This window comes from Dermacentor silvarum, chromosome 8 (assembly GCF_013339745.2).
Source record: "Dermacentor silvarum isolate Dsil-2018 chromosome 8, BIME_Dsil_1.4, whole genome shotgun sequence".
Taxonomy (NCBI): Eukaryota; Metazoa; Arthropoda; class Arachnida; order Ixodida; family Ixodidae; genus Dermacentor; species Dermacentor silvarum.
The window spans coordinates 184760031-184772792 of record NC_051161.1 but is presented as its reverse complement, the minus strand read 5'-3'; the positions used below and the strand labels follow the sequence as shown (position 1 = coordinate 184772792).

The 12762-nt window shown below is 46.7% G+C and overlaps 2 non-coding genes across 2 annotated transcripts; both read right to left on the bottom strand.

The window, feature by feature from the left end:
- Positions 1–901: 901 nt before the first annotated feature.
- Trnat-agu (transfer RNA threonine (anticodon AGU)) lies at positions 902–975 on the bottom strand. The gene has a single exon. It is a non-coding gene; the product is annotated as a tRNA-Thr (tRNA).
- Positions 976–11088: 10113 nt separating this feature from the next.
- Trnat-agu (transfer RNA threonine (anticodon AGU)) lies at positions 11089–11162 on the bottom strand. Its single transcript has one exon. It is a non-coding gene; the product is annotated as a tRNA-Thr (tRNA).
- Between the last annotated feature and the right edge of the window lie 1600 nt (positions 11163–12762).

Sequence of the window (12762 nt, the reverse complement as noted above, 5' to 3'; positions counted from 1 at the left end):
GAGTCCGCTTCATCCACCAGCATCGCTGGTTCCTGGGCCTGCAATGCTCACGTAAGTGCGAGCACACTGGTCTTCTTCGTGCCTGTAGCGTCGGCAGGTTCCACAACGCGGTACTCGACACTCCCTGCGGATGTGGCCCGTACCTCGACGCCGAAGGCACAGCGGGGGCCTGCCAGGTACAACGACTAGTGCCAATTCACCGCTAACGTTCAGCTGGTGGGGCACGTCGTCCAACTTCACCCCAGCTTTCAACTTTAGGGTGACGAGCCGGGTAGTTGAACCCTTCTCAGTCATGCCCTGCACACGCCAGCGCTCCCGGGCAACTTCTGCAACTTTTCCATACGGCGCAAACGCGACACGCACGTCCTCATCAGGCACATTGTGTAGAAGCCAGTGGAGTTGCAGTCGAATGTCCTGGTTTGCCGGGTCAATCACCAGGCAGCGGCGGCCTTTTACACGTAGCTCCCCGACGCTCGAGATCTGCTTCACCGCATCGGCATCTTTGAAAGGGATAGCCCAGACATGGCTCATGCGATACGCCCCCAGGGCGACAACGTCCGGAAGAAGCGAATGCTATGCCAAAGCGTCACGGAAATCTTCCACCCGGTATGGTCGGGTCGTGATATCCGCGTGAAAAAAAAAACTGTGTTTAAAACAAAACGCCCTGTTGGCAGACCTGGCAGAACAACCTGGTAGGTGCTTTCCTGTTCCATAGCCCTGTTACCGCGGCCAGACATCGGCGCTGAAGTCGCTCCTACGGAGCTCGTCATTATACGTCCATCACGCTCGGAGGCCGGAAGCAGAATTCACGGCGCCAGCGAACGAACGTCTTTTCAGCGTTCACATCAATCGCGGGTATTGTCCTGTGAACTATGCAAAAAAGTGTAAAAGAAATACCTTGAAGCACCGGTGAGATTCGAACTCACGATCTCCTGTTTACTAGACAGGCGCCTTAACCAACTAAGCCACGGCGCTTTTTTTGTCTTTGCATCTATGATAAAAACATACAACAGAGAACCAAACATAAAAATTCTAAAAGCGCCAACCAGTAGCTTGTTGACGCGGCACGACTAAAAAAGATGTAATGATACTAGGTCATTAAGTACCGGAAACGATGTTGTCTGTTTATTTTGAAATTGGAACACATCTCAGATATAGGCAATACTTTCAATGAAGTTTTCTCTTACCGATCTTACAACAGGTTCTGCACGTTTGAATGCCATTCTGGTTTTCCAGATACTATGCAGGCTTAATACCATGAACATGTCATATGGCACGCCCCCATCATTGCTTACTGGAAGGAAATGAATCACATACGGTGTGAGGGGCAAATCATTTTTAAGCGTTCTCTGGAGAATGTCCCAATGAAATATAGAATCATAACAGTCCAGAAATATATGGAGAACTGTTTCCGGCTTTCGGCATAAAAGGCAGTCAACTGATCAGGGAACAAAAAACCCTTTTCCTGCAGCCAATGTTTGACTGGGAGCGTACCACTATGAAGTAGAAAAAAGAAAGTTTGTACAGACGATCGAACCGGAATTCTTTTAACTCTTTTTAAAACGTCGATCCTTACCCGCGGCAGCAGAAAACATGTTTCGATATAAAGGCACTGGAAGCATAACGTCACGAACATCTCTATACAATCGTTTCTTTGATACAAAAGTAAGATGATCGAACGAGAAACGTACTTTAAGAATTTTGAAAGCACTTATAACTTCGCGTAGATACCCACACAAACCACTTCCCGTAACCCCACACGAAGACACAATAAACTCAGGAATAGCACTGTGCAATCTCACTTGAAGCACTGCACGTAAAAAGGGGTCGTGCTGGTCCCGCAAAAAGATAAACCTTGAGAAGAATCTGCCTCAGAAAACGATGCGCTAAGCCAAGCCCTCCACTTTTCAGGGAGTGAAACAAGTTAGTCGGCTCGTGCGCTCCCATGTTGAATTCCATACAAATACTGCAAGGATTCTATGAAATTTTTGCACACTAGCTCTTGACATAGCAATCACCTGCAACACATACCAAATTCGTGCAACAAGGAACGTATTGCAAATCGTTGACCTAGTAAATATGGATAAATTTTTTCCTCCCCATTAGGTGGTTTTCGTGCGCACCCTTTCAATCTCTTCTTTCCAATATTCTGAAGGATCATCATACCAGTTTAGTGGTGCTCCTAGATATTTTGTGGGCGAGGCTTTCCACTGTAAGTTTTCAAAGTCATTGGGCTTCTTATCCCAGCTTCCATGCCAGAATCCTGTACACTTCTCCCAGTTAACAGCGCTTCCAGAAATTCTGCAAAACGTTCGAGCTTGTTGAACAGCTTCGCTAACACTTTTCTGGTCCCCACAAACGACGGCAACATCATCTGCATACGAGAGAATTTTCAGTTCACTCGTCATTAAGCGGAATCCCCTTATTTTGTCACTGTGTATCACTTTTAAGCAAAAAGGCTCTAAGTAAATTGCGAAGAGAAGCGACGAAGCCGGACATCCTCGCTTTATACTTCTACAAATTTTAATTTCATCAGAGAGTTGTTTGTTTACTATCAAGTTCGTGCTACACCCTCAATAAGATAATTTTATTCCTAATGATATAACGTTGCCAACATTCACATGTTCTAGAATAGAGAAAAGCACACTGTGCACAACACGATTTAAAGTCTTCTCCAAGTCTAGTTGCATCATTGGAACTCTTCCTTCCCATGCATCGCAACACGCAAGAATATTTCTTGCCACATGTATATTACTCAGTATCGACCGGCCTCTTATGCCGCATGTTTGGTGTGGGCCTACTATTGACGTCATCACTTACTGCTACCTATGCTAACACCTTCATTAATATTTTGTAATCGACATTTGGCACAAACTTATGGGGCGGTACGATCTTACTGAGAGAAGCTTTAAAGGGTAGTCGGTTTTCGCAATCAGCGCGGTATGGGTTTTCCGGAAAAATGGTGGCATATATTTTACTTCGTAAGCCTCGGCTGCAACACGGTGTAAAACGACTGCTAGTTCATGTTTAAATGCCTTATAGAAAGCCGCGCCAAGGCCATCAGGTCCTGGCGCTTTTCCAGGTTTCAATTCATCAATTGCTCTTTCGATGTCACTCAAGGTAATGGGTTCCTCAAGAACTGTTTTTACGTCCTCATCTAGCCTCGGCATTAAAGGCAAGTATTCCATGTCAAAGCCAGCTTCCACTAGTCCTTTGCAGCTCAACAACTCTCGGTAGTGTTCGGCGAAGGCATGCTGCATTCTATCACTATCGCTACTATGTGCGTTGCCATATTCAATTTCTTTTATTTCATTTTGTGACGCGTATCTTTTTTCTTCGCTCAAAGCCCGTCTTGTGGGCGTTTCCCCCAGCCACAAATGCTCTGCGCGCGCACGTATGCCTGACCCTCTATATCTCTGGACATCATGCATTTCAAGCTCATTTTTTACTTTCCTTATCTCTTTTGACTACTCTCCTGGCTGTGTGCATTTTATCGACAACAATTTGTTCAGCTTACTTCGCAATTCATGTTCCTTTCTTTTTTCATAATAGGGTAATATAGAGGCCCTTTCAATGGCTGTTCTATTAAAGTCCTGTTAAAACTCTTTCCACATCATTATGAACCCTCCGGATTCACAACCAAGCATTTCTCGTGTACGATCTTTTACAAACTTCAGAAAGGTTGCGTCGTCCAGAAGCTTGACATTGAATTTCCATAAGTCCCAATTGAAAGGTCGTTTTTCTTTTCTTTTGCCAAGGGAGAACATAACGAGACTATAGTCACTGAAAGATACGTGGCTCACGTCATAGCCTCTGCACAACGGAACCAGTCTCGCTGATACATATGCTCGATCTAATCGAGCGCGACTGCCCCCTTTGGAAATGCGTAAACACAGTCTGCTTTCCACCGGAAAACACAACACCAACCTCCTCTAATTCACGCTCTGGGGCTGCTGCGAGCAAAAAAAAAAAAAGCGCGCTTTGATCCCGAACAAGCGAGTAGCTATTGCTGTCTTCAGTAAAACAAATACAGTTGAAATCCCGCGGAAAGATAACATAGCGCTCAGATTTCATATAGACATCTAGTTTTTCAAAGAAGTCGCGGCGTTCCCTTTCATTATTTGGGGCATATATGCAAATTGCCCGCCATTGGGTATCCCAGAGCAAGAAATCGCACACGATCATTCAATCTTCGTCAGAAGCAAATACAGATCGCAGAACAATTTCTAAGGATTTCCGCAATAGCAAAACGCAGTCTCCGGAATTGCCAACAGCGTGAGAAACGCAAGCATTGTACCGCGCTCTAAATGGTTCGAGCATAAGATACGTTTGTTCTTCACTTTCAATTTTTTGTTTCCTGTAGAGCGACTATGTCCAAATCATTCTCGTGAAATAACCGGCTGACCTGATACTGACGCCTTCTGACCCCGAGGCCTCGGACATTAAGCGTACCAATGCGTAGTGCTAGTTGGGATTTTGAATCCATCCTTGTTTTGTTATTTTTCCGAAAGAGAGAACTGGACCTCAATGTTCACTAAACCCTTGTATTTTGCCGTTTCGCAGTAGGCGCGAAGTACCTTTCATAACAAAAAAAAAGGCCGAACTATACCGATGTACGGAGCCCGTCCTTCACCTCGTACAACAAGCATTGCCCGACGACGCCCTCGTTATTACGGGGGTGCCTTCGTTACCGTCGGATGGGAATCCGGCGGAACGTTAGGCTTTGGTTTAAAAGATGAGCGGCGCTACAGAATGTCTTTTCTGGGCGGCTCCTGTACCTTCTCACTGAAACCGTCGTCGCCTTCGGAAACTTGCCCGTGAGGCCGCTTCGCCGACGAGCTGCTCGCGACGTCCATGTCTTCTTGGTCGTTACCCGGCGAGGGCGGAGTGGTGTCAGAGGCGTCTTTGACTACGCACGTTGGGGTGGCGGTTCCCAGCTGTACAAATGGCACATCACCATTTTCACTTTGAACGCTTTTCACATTCTCACCTTCGGAAGTTTCATCTGTTGGAGATGTAGGTTCGCTGGCCTTGTCTCCCGCAGCCTCCGCCTCGTCCACCTCGTCCATGATATGCTCTGCGGGGGTCTCCCGGCTCCTTTGGCTTGCCACGCTCGCGTAAGTCTTAGCGCACTGGTTATCATAATGTCCGAAGCGCCGACACAGCTTGCACCTTGGAACGCGGCAATCTCGGCGAATATGCCATGTTCGCTGGCACCGCCGACAAAGCGGCGGCCTTTGCTGCACAACAAGGGCCATAATGCCAGACACTCGTAGCTGGTGTGGCAGGTCATCCAAAGTACGGCCAGCCTTTAGTTGTAGACTAACCGTCCGTGTCGAAGAGCCCTTATCGCCGAGTCCTGGTACACGCCAATGCTCTCTGCAAACGTCCGTCACCTTCCCAAACGGTGCGAGATCAGTGCGCACGTCTTCATCTGGTAAGGGTAAAGCAGCCAATAAAGCCTTAGGCGCACAGTATGGGTGCTCGGATCTATCACGAGACAGCGGTGATTCTTGAGAGTCAGGTCGGTGACTGTGAGCAACTTTTGATTCCTTCCGCATTCTTGAAGGTCACCGCCCATACGTGATTCATCTGAAACGCCCCCGAGGCAACCACCTCGGGAAGCAATTCCAGGCGATTCAAAGTGTCTCGGAAGTCCTCAGCTCGAAAAGGCCTGGCTTTCACGATGCCGTGAAGGAATAAAGTATTTAAAACAGAAGAAGCTGATGGCAGTTGAGGCAAAATAATTTCATAGTCATTAGACTCGTGGGCATCTGTCCTGTTTCCGCGACCCTGCTGGGCCGCATTCGTTGCTCCAACGGAGCTCGACATTACACGACCGTACACTACGGTGGCCGGAAGTGGAATGAACTAAGCCACGGCGCCAGCGAATGAACGTCTTTTCAGCGTTCACATTAATCGCGGGTGTTGTCCTGTGAACTACGCAAAAAAAGTGTAAAAGAAATGCCTTGAGGCACCGGTGAGATTCAAACTAACGATCTCCTGTTTACTAGACAGGCGCTTTAACCAACTAAGCCACGGCTTTTTTTTTCTTTATTACCGACTTGGCAAATACACAAAAACAACATGTCAAATAACTACGAGATTAAAATGACCAGTCGTTACAAGACTGTAGCGTCATGTTAAAATGGCTTCAACGAAGCCAAACTGTCCAACACTTGAAGCCATTCCGGTGGGTCACTTTGCATTTTCAACACTTCCCGTGTGTAAACAACATTTTCAACAAAATAGTATCTGGCTGACCTCGCATGTACATCAGCATTGTGTACAGCCATTCGAGTTCTCCATACGCTTTGCATACACAATAACATTAATAACATGTCCGCCGGCACACCGTCAGGATCTGCGCATGGCAAGAACCTTATTCCAAAAGCACTAATCGGGAGCTCCTTTTTTAAAGTTCGCTGCAGAATGTCCCAAAGAAAGCGGGCATCGTGGCAGTCAAGGAAAATATGTTCAACTGTTTCTTCCTTATTGCATATAAGGCAATTGACGGACCATGGGACAAACAAACCCTTGCTCCTTAGCCATGTCTTAACCGGCAGTGTGTCAGTGTGGAGCTTAAAAAAGAAGGATTTTGTGTTAGCTCTTACAGGCATATTCCTTACTCTTTTGAGAACATCACGTTCAGGCCCTAAGTTGTACATAGAACGATACACTGGCATAGGTACAAGAACGTCAACAAGATCCTTATATAATTTTTTTCGTGACACTTCAAACAAGTACTCCCTAGAAAATCTCGCATTTAGATGACGAATCGCCGTGATAAATTCACGCAGATAGCCTTTTAGTGCCATCGGTTTGACTGCGTGCGACGATACAACAAAATCGGGCAAAGCGTCACGTAATCTCACTTGGATCACCGTGCGCAGAAACCCATCACTTTGGTCACGAAAGAAAACAAATCTCGACACAAGTTGCTTGAAAAACAAATGAGTTAAACTGAGTCCGCCGTTGCGCAAAGAGTGAAACAAATTAAATCTGCTCGTGCGTTCGCATACTGAACCCCAAATAAATTCCGCAAACACTCTGTGTATTTTTTGAACTGAAGATCGGCTCATGCATAGCACCTGCAAGACGTAAAACACTTTAGCTACTAAAACATATTACACACTTTGGCTCTTGCAAACATCGAAAAGTTGTGGCCTCCCCATTTGTTAGTTTGTTCTTTCATTCTGTCCCTCTCATTCGTCCAGCATTCTACTGGCTCTCGGTAGTTGCCGAGTGGAACGCCAAGATAAGTGCCAGGTAACACACTCCACTGCATTCTGCAAAACAATTCTGGCGTATCTTGCCAGTTCCCATGCCAAAAACCTAGACACTTTGGCCAACTTATGGCACTACCAGAAACACTACAAAAATATTGGGTTTCCTTCACTACTTCTGCAATGCTTTGCTTATCGCGACAGAACACTGCTATGTCGTCAGCGTAGGCTAACACTTTTATTTCTCTGCCAAAAAAACGTGTATCCGCGAATACTATGGCTATGAAGTATCTTCAGACAGAAAGGTTCTAAATAAAGAGCGAAAAGCAAGGCCGAGATCGGACACCCTTGTTTTATGCTAGACAGTACTGGAATTCGTCTGCTGAGTCTGTTGTTGATAATTAGGTTTGTTATACAACCATTATAAACCATTTTCACCCCGTCCAAAATGACTGTTCCGACATTCACGTATTCAAGAAGCAGAAACAGGATCTCGTGCGACACCCTGTCAAAAGCTTTGGCTAAGTCCAGTTGTAGCATGGCTACACGATCTTCCATCAAATCGCAGCATTCAAGTATGCTTCGTGCTGTGTGTATATTTGTGAAAATAGTCCTACCTCTAATACCGCATGTCTGATGTGTACCTACTAGGGATTTCACTACACTCTGAAGGCGTTGGGCGAGCACCTTCATGAATACTTTATAATCAATGTTAGCTAGACTTATTGGTCGGTAGGCCTCTACTGATTGAAGCTTTATGGGGTCTGTAACTTTACGAAGTACCACATGTGTTTGTCAGAAGGAAGGAGGCGTCCATTTTTATTCATAACACTTCGTTATGACGCGATACAGAGCCTGTGCTACTTCAACCTTGAACATTTTATATATCGCTGCCCCAAGACCATCTGGTCCAGGCGATTTTCTTGCACTAAGGTCATCGATAGCCTCTTCAATTTCTGCTACAGAAATAGGTCTTTCAAGGGCTTCCTTAAGTTCACCATCAATTCTCGGCATCAGAGGCAAATAATCACTTTTAAACGCCGAGATATCGCTTGCTCTCTTGCTTAGCAGCGTACTATAGTGGTCCACAAAAGCACGTTCTATCATTTCCTTGTCGTATGTAAGCTGCCCTTGATAAACTATTTCTTTTATCTCTTTGCTCAACGCGTGTCTCCTCTCGTCACTGAGCGCTCGCTTGGTGGGCGTTTCACCCAACCATACTCGTTCCGCGCGTGCTCTCAAAACGGCGCCGCGATATCTTTCTTCGTCGACGACTTCAAGTTTCGCTTTAAGTTCTTTGATATCGTTTATAAATGTACCAGCCGCGCCTCTTTCCATGTTCAACAGGTATGCTAACGTGCACTGCATTTGCCGTTCCTCTTGCTTTTGTTTGTGCCGCAACACGCATGCTCTCTCTAAAGCAATTATTTTCGCTTCGCTTTTAAACAGTTCCCAAGCTTCTACAACATTTTCCGCATTTTCAAGGAGAACATTTTCTAATTTCTCTTTTATTCTTTGTAAAAACAATTCATCCTGCAAAAGATTGTCATTAAGTTTCCATAAGCGCCAATTAAATTTTTTCTCTTTGCTTTTTGTACCTATCGTAACCATTACCAAGCAATGGTCACTGAAACTGATGCATTCGACACTGTAGCTAGAAAGGAACGGAACAAAATGAAAAGGCACATAAATGCGGTCTAACCTCGAGTGGCAGTCTCCTTGAAAATGCGTATATTTCACATCACTGTCAGAACCCAAGAACACTTCCAACATCCTCCAGATCAACTTCACACAAAATTTCATGCAGAACAGTTGCCCTTTTATCTTGACTGAGCAGGTTTTTCGATCTATCTATCGGCCGGTACAAACAATTAAAGTCGCCAAACACTAGAACGTGCCTGTCACACACCAAGAAAGATCTCAGGTAAACAAAAAATTCTTCACGTTCACGAGCATTATTAGGAGCATATACACACACCGCCCGCCAAAGCATTCCAGAAAAAGAAAAATCACAAATAAGCGTACGCCCTCCCTCACATGAAGTAACTTGCTGCTCTGTAATCCCAATACTGTTTCTAATAAAAAGAAGGCAGCCACCAGAAGTACCATTCGCGTGGCAAACGCATACGTTGTACTTCGTTCTGAAAATTTCAGCCATTCGATTCGTTTTTTCCTCAGATTCAATTTTTGTTTCTTGGACTGCCATCAAATCAATGTCTTTTTCTAGTAGCATGCGGCTAATCTGACATTGTCTTCGCCTCTGTGACAGCCCTCTAACGTTTAATGTCGCCAAACGAAGCGGAGTGGTGATGTTAATATCGTCTGCCATTGCGTTAGCTACAATTAATGTGTGCCCCTACTCACAATTTTCGAGGAAATATTGCGGCTCTCACACTGATGCTTGGGGAACATATCTCTCTCCTTGAAGGCGACGTCTGCAAAACCACGTCCTCACAGAATCATCCCCGATCAACGATCGGGTGCTGAAGGTTAATTCCGGGGCACTACCTCCGCTAAGGCGGAGGCGGCGCATGTGACGGCCGTCTGTCTGGCGGCACGTTGGGCTTAACCTTCAGCGTCGACCGTCGGACTGTCGGTGTTTTCGGTGTCGGTCCTTCGGTATCCACACCGTCGGTGTCTCGGCTGTGGTCCTCAACCTCATCACGCAACCGTTTTCCGGCGCCTTAGCGTCGGAAGTCAGGTCCATGTCGTCGCTTACGCTGACTGGCTCGTCATGCAGCCACTTTGGTCGGAGGTGGCGTGATTTCTGAAGACGTGCCCGTCGCCTCAGCACCAGCTTGCGTCACATGAACCTTCGCCGGAGGAGGCGCAGAATCCGGCACATTGCCTTCATCTATCCCCTTCAGATTCACCTTTGCGGTCTTCGTAACCAGTGGTGCAGACGAAGCTCCCGCCCCTTCAGCTGCTCCTTTGGCGGCCTCTTCGGCGTCCTCCGGATCCATGAGAAGCTCAGACGAGTCCTCGCTCCTGCCTGTGCCAGCAACGTTGGCGTACGTTCTCACGCACTGGGTCTCGTCGTGGCCAAAGCGACGACACAGCCCACAACGTGGAACCCGGCATTCTCGTCGAATGTGTCCAGTGCCGCGGCACCGGAGGCAGAGGGGTGCTCTGCCCGGGACAATAACGAGAGCCAGGTCTTCCGCAACACGAAGTTGGTGTGGTAGGTCCGTCTGCAGTCATTCCGGGCTTGAGTTTCAGGACCACCGAGCGTGTCGTGGTTCCTTTGTCGTTGCAGCCCTGGACCCTCCACTTCTCCCTTGTCACTTCAGTTACTCTTCCGAACGGTGCCAAGGCTGTTCTGACGTCTTCGTCAGGAACACCATGCAGCAGCCAGAAGAGCTTCAGCCTGACTTGCACGGGTCAATGACCGCGCAACGGTGTTCCTTGACAAGGAATCCTTCTGCGTCCAATATCTTCTTTTTGGCCGTCTCGTTCGCAAAAGTTACGGCCCACACAGGATGCATCTGATAAGCCCCGAGGGCCACCACTTCCGGCAGCAGCATGAGTCGCGAAAGCGCATCCCTGAAATGCTCAACACGGTGAGGCCGAGCTTTCACTTCGCCGTGAATAAAAACAGTGTTCAAAACACTTGCACCTGAAGGCAGTTGTGGTAGAACCATCTGGTAGTCCGGGGAAGGTTTTTCCGTTGACCGGGAACCGCGGCCGAGGGCCGCTGTAACCGCTCCTGAGGAGCAAGACATTCCGCGACCGTTCGCTGTGATGGCCGGAAGTGGAATGAACTAAGCCACGGCGCCAATGAATTTTCGCCTTTTCAGCGTTCACGTCAATCGCGGGTATTGTCCTGTGAACTACGCAAAAAAAGTGTAAAAGAAATACCTTGAGGGACCGGTGAGATTCGAACTCACGATCTCCTGTTTACTAGACAGGCGCTTTAACCAACTAAGCCACGGCGCCAGTTTTTTTTTTTTTTTATTGCCGGTCTGACAATGTACGATGCACACAGTATAGAAACAGACATCACAAAAAGAACACCTACAGAACATACTGAAAGACATGAAAGCCATCCGCCCAACATGGACTGGCGTTGTCAAACTAAAATTCTTTTAAAGCTGTCAGAGGTTCTATCCTCGACAGCCAATCGGGTACACAATCTTGTATTTTCTTAATTTCAATGAAACGAGACATACTTTCTCGAAAATAAATACGAGCAGGCCTAGCATCTGGGTCGCAATGGTACCCAGTCATTCGTGCCCGCCATAAACAGTGGAGGCCATTGAACATAATTAGGTCGTATGGAACCCCGTACTCATTCTCAATCGGTAAGTACCTGATCCCATGCGGATTCAACGGAAACTCCTGTCTTCACTGACAGTGTTCCTGTGTGTAGCCTAATAAAGAATGTTTTTGCCCCAGTAGGCACCTCCATTCTTTTCACCCGTTTAAGGACATCCTGTCCTGGTCCTCCGCTGTATATCGCTCTGTACAATGGCACTGGAAATATAATATCGCATACATCTTTATATAATGTCTTTCTTTTCACGGCAGATAAATAATCGAACGAAAAACGCACAGAAAGAAAGCGCACACTGTCGACTACTTCTTTAAGATAGCCGCGAATTGTTCCTGGCATACTATTGGTACTAACAATGAGTGCCGGCAGCGCAGCTCTTAATCTGAGCTGTAATACCGTACGCAGAAAAGGATCACGCACATCTCGAAAAAACAAAAATCTATTGACAAGCTGTCGTACAAAAAGATGCGCCAAGCCCAGGCCACCTTCCTTCACCCACCTGAACAGATTTGTTCGGCTACATCTTTCCCAGTTAGAGTCCCAGATAAAAACGGCGAACACTCTGTGCAATCTTTGCACATTTACCCTTGAACAAAACAACGTCTGCATGACGTACCACAACTTCGTAATGAAAAACAAATTACATACAGTTGCCCTTGCGAAAATGGACAGGTTGATGCCTTTCCACCTGTCTGCTTTTTCTCTTGTTTTTTTTTATTTGCTTCGTCCAGTATTCCTCGCTCTGTTTGTAGCTATCCAAGGGAACACCGAGAGACTTGGTAGGGGTTTCCACCCACCTCACATTCGCGAAGTTGTCCGGGGCCGAGGACCACTCTCCGTGCCACAAACCGAGGGACTTACCCCAGTTCACTTTACTGCCCGTTACATCACAAAACTGTTTCACCACGCGTATTGTTTCCGTTACGCTTTCTCTGTTTGTACAACACACCGCGATATCATCTGCATATGCCAGGAGCTTGACTTCTGTGGCTGCCGAGCTATAACCGCGTATTTGATCGTTCTCAGTTATCGCCAAACACATCGTTTCAATGTAAACTGCAAACAAAAGAGGACTGAGGGGGCAGCCTTGACGCACAGAACGCATGGCGTTAATGGGGGCCCCCAATGATTTATTCACAATTAAGCGTGTTGTGCAGTTCTGATACGCCAATGCCACTCCCTCAGTGATGATGGCACCTACATTAACGTGATCCAGAATGGCAAGCGAAATATCATAAGACACACAGTCAAACGCTTTCTCTA